Below are 3,871 nucleotides of genomic sequence, written 5' to 3' on the forward strand. Positions count from 1 at the left end.
GTATGGATCTCTTTAGGTTTCTAAACAAAATTTACCAGTTTTTGTTAAATTCTTTGATCTGGACAATGTTGTGTCATAGTTCCACATTCTAGGAACAGAAATAAGTCAATCTGGTGGATCTTGAAGGAAATAGTTTCTTAAAGATACACACTGAACACCAAAACATAAATATGATAGGTAGATATTGAATAAAAATTTTGCATGGCAGAAAAAGAGCTATACAAAAGAGTAGTGCATGCAAGGGTAAAACTTGCATCACCTCTATCCACTTCTTGTTTTACTGCTTTAGGGTAAGTTACATTACATAATTTGGTTTTGCAGAAGGTCTTGTAAATGTTAAAGCCATTTCTAGAAGTGGGATTATGGTAACTCCAAAACAATAGCTGATTTTTTGACAATTAAAAATAAAATCAGGTTTTATTATAATGCCTGAGGGGAAGAGCAGTTCTCAGCAGTATAAGTTGCTCAATGAAGCTTTTGGAAGGAAAAAAAAATCCATTTTCTTTTCATTTTAGATGTAATTCATAAGCTGTTGTTAAAATGACAGGTCTGTGTTCCCTTGTTAAATCATCCACTAGGTAAACAAATGCTAAATCCTGTACCTGGGGAGGAACAAGCCCTGGCATCAGAATATGGAGTGGGGGCCACCCAGCTGGAAAGCAGCTTTGTAAAGGAGGTGGGTTTTCTGATGGACAGAAATTCAAATATGAGCCAGCAATGTCTCCCTGTTGCAAAGACAGTTAACAGTATTCTGGGATGCATCAGGAGGCATGCATCCTGATATGCAGCCACCAGCTTGAGGGAGGTGAACTTTTTCCTCTGCCATGTCCTGGTGAGGCCACACCTGGAGTGACAGGTCCGGTTCTGATCTTCTGAGAACAACAGAGACATGAACCTACTGGTCCAGTGCAGCTCCACAAAGATGCTGAAGGGACTAGAGCATCTCTCACATGAGGAGAGGCTGAGAGAGCTGGGACTGCTTACCCAGAGAATAGAAAGCTCTGGGGTATCTAGTTCACTGGTATAATTACCTGATGAGAAAATGCAAAGAACATGAAATCAGACTTTCTTCTCAATGATGCCCACTGATAGAACAGAAGGCAATGGACATAAATGGGAAAATCAAAAAATCTTTTTAAAGGCAAGAAAACCAGAGGTTTTTTACTTTGTGACCAAACTCTGGAGCAGACAGCCCTACAAGGCTGGGGAGTCTACAGCCTCCAAAACCTGCCTGGACATGGTCCCAAGCACATGATTTGAGTGATAAATTTTTTGAAAAGCACATTAATTTACCTGGAAAGAGTGCAAGTTTCAGAGTGGCCTGCCAAGCACTGAGCAGCCTAAAAACTCAGGTTGTAGCCAAGAATCCTGTCTTAAAATAATGTCCTTAAAATGATGCAAAAACATGTAGGAAAAAAAAAATGCAAAGGCCTACAGAAAAAAAAAAAAAAAAGCACAAGGTACATATCAATATAAAATTTTGCTATGGTGACAATGTGCTTTGTAGCTTACACAGTGAGAACAAATGTGTTTTCCATGACACATAGATACATTATAAGAGAGGCAATATGCCCTTACAGTTTTCTTCCTGTCTGGTTTGCAGAGCTGTACAACTTTTGTGAGCTTCCTCTACTTTGGTGAAAGTAAACCTCCAGACTCCAGAGGAAGCATGGTGTACTTCCTACTAATTTGACTTTACACCACCAGAAAACTTCATTTGATATATGTTTGCTATATGATCTATATAGTACTACTAATCTCTCTGGTCCCTGGGTGAAAAAAGAACATTTTAAGTATTATTTTATATAAATATATAAGGAGCTACAATTATTTTCTACATTCAAAAAATACACTTCTTTTCTGTAAAAATATACCATTTATTCTATGTAAAGGCTTCAGGAAGATATTTTCTATGTTAGATTGGATTAGACTAACACATAGTGACAGAAAATACATAAAATCCGTTGATGTGAAATACACATTGAAGGCATTTTTGTCACTCAGTAATAAAAACATAGAAAAGTTAGGAAAAGTTACATTGTGCTAAAAAAAAATCACATTTTATAAAATAGTTTGTTATTAGCTTCCAAAACAAGACATCAGTTCACATGAAAGTGACTATAACATCATTTGTTTCACTATGCCTCAGGTAAAAGTAGATGTAATCTGCCACATGCCTCTCAGGCTTGTGTTACAGACAAAGACATTTTGTTTTGTTGACTTTAGGGGTAATTTTTCTGATTTGGAGTGGCAGGGGTTTTTTTCCAGAGAAAAATGAGGCCAAGCACAGCTAATGGAAATTTTCAGCTATAGATTTAGAAATTGATATAGCTAGACGTCATAGACACCAAATGAAAACTTGCATATCTCGGTCAGGTTTTCACAGAGCATAAAGGGGCATATATTACTACAGATTATAGGTGAAGATTTTGCAACCCAGCTGCTAAGAGCCAGCTCCTAGTCCAGTTCAGCGTTCCAGAAGTTTCAAACAGCAGCTCTTGTTGTTTTCTGCATGGCAAATACATTTTAAAAAGAGATTTTGGGTTTTATGCCTTGCATGAATATTTGATAATCTCACTTTAAGGGCTGAAGAAGGAGAAATTAGGACATTTTTTTTTTTTTTTCCCCTCATGAAGGGAAATAAAATTCCACATAGGTGAGGAGAAATTGGTCTGTTGGGACAGTATTATCCTCTATTGGTAATTTGGCCATGGACTTTTCATGTGATTCTCTGAAGTTTCTGAACTGTTGCTGGAATATCTAGTCATGTTTTGGTGTTCAAATTCACTTTAATTCATTTGAGAATTTCCAGTCTAGTTGCTCCTAATTTGTCAAACTATGAATATTTGTAGAGGTGGAGTCATATGAGCCCAAAATAATCAGAAGTGACCTTAGAAGGTCATTTTATCAAACACTGTGCTCTAACAGGATTGTGTACAGTTAGTTGACTAGATGCTCTTCGAGTTGGTTTCTGAGTATTTCCAAGGATGGACACTCCACAACCCCTCTGGACAACCTGACACATTGAAAGTACTTTATAAAGAACTTGCAGATCAATGGTGTCAGAAAAGAAAAGAAATTCTAAATATCATACATAGACTCTTTCCATCTGAAACAATGGATGTTGGACTAAATTGTGGTTCAGTTATGAAGTCTGCATTAAGAAATATAATCAGTCTGTCTCTTGTCACTAAACAGGGAAAGTTGACTGCCAACTATTAAAAATGTTCTTCCTGTATCCTGAGTGACTCTCTGCCATCACAAGCTGAAAGTTCTGCAAAACCAGGTTTTGCAAGTATGGATACCCTGGAGAAGATGCATAAATACTGTTCCTCAAAGAATTTTCTAAGCTGTTTTTCAGACATACTTGAACCATAGTATGTCAAATATATTTCACATAACTAAATTTCTTTAGATTCTGGAGATGGCCTCTAATTCCTTTTTTTCTCGCATAAAGAGAAACAAAGATCCAAAATATCATTTTATAGATTTATTAATATAAATTTCTAGTCTTCATTTCCACTGATGAAATAAATTATTAACCGTATAATCAAGACATCTCAAATAGAAAAGATCTGTCATAGCTCTGGAGGGCAACTTTTGTGTACAATCTACAATTCAGTAAAGCTGTATGAAATCCTTTCAGTGAAGATTATGAGGACAAAATAATGTCTGGTTTTCTTGTGAGGAAAAAAAAATCAAATAAGCCAACAAAAATTTGGTTTCTTTGAAAATTTTCTTCCCTTTCTCGGGAAAACTGGAAAAAAACATTGGCTTATTTGAGTTTTGGCTTCATTTTTTCTGTCAGAGGCCAGACTTTTGCTTAGAAATATTCCCCATTGTAGTTCTAGCAGTGAAAGGCATAAGTTTC

At 36.2% G+C, this 3,871-nt stretch overlaps 1 long non-coding RNA gene across 1 annotated transcript; it reads right to left on the minus strand.

Moving 5' to 3' along the window:
• Nucleotides 1-487: 487 nt before the first annotated feature.
• LOC137465073 (uncharacterized) lies at nt 488-1,431 on the minus strand. The gene is made up of 3 exons (XR_010994552.1): nt 1,294-1,431; nt 985-1,031; nt 488-872 (listed from the first exon to the last, which is right to left on the minus strand). It is a non-coding gene; the product is annotated as an uncharacterized lncRNA (long non-coding RNA).
• Between the last annotated feature and the right edge of the window lie 2,440 nt (nt 1,432-3,871).

The sequence above is a fragment of the Anomalospiza imberbis genome, chromosome Z (genome assembly GCF_031753505.1).
Source record: "Anomalospiza imberbis isolate Cuckoo-Finch-1a 21T00152 chromosome Z, ASM3175350v1, whole genome shotgun sequence".
In the NCBI taxonomy this organism is placed as follows: Eukaryota; Metazoa; Chordata; class Aves; order Passeriformes; family Viduidae; genus Anomalospiza; species Anomalospiza imberbis.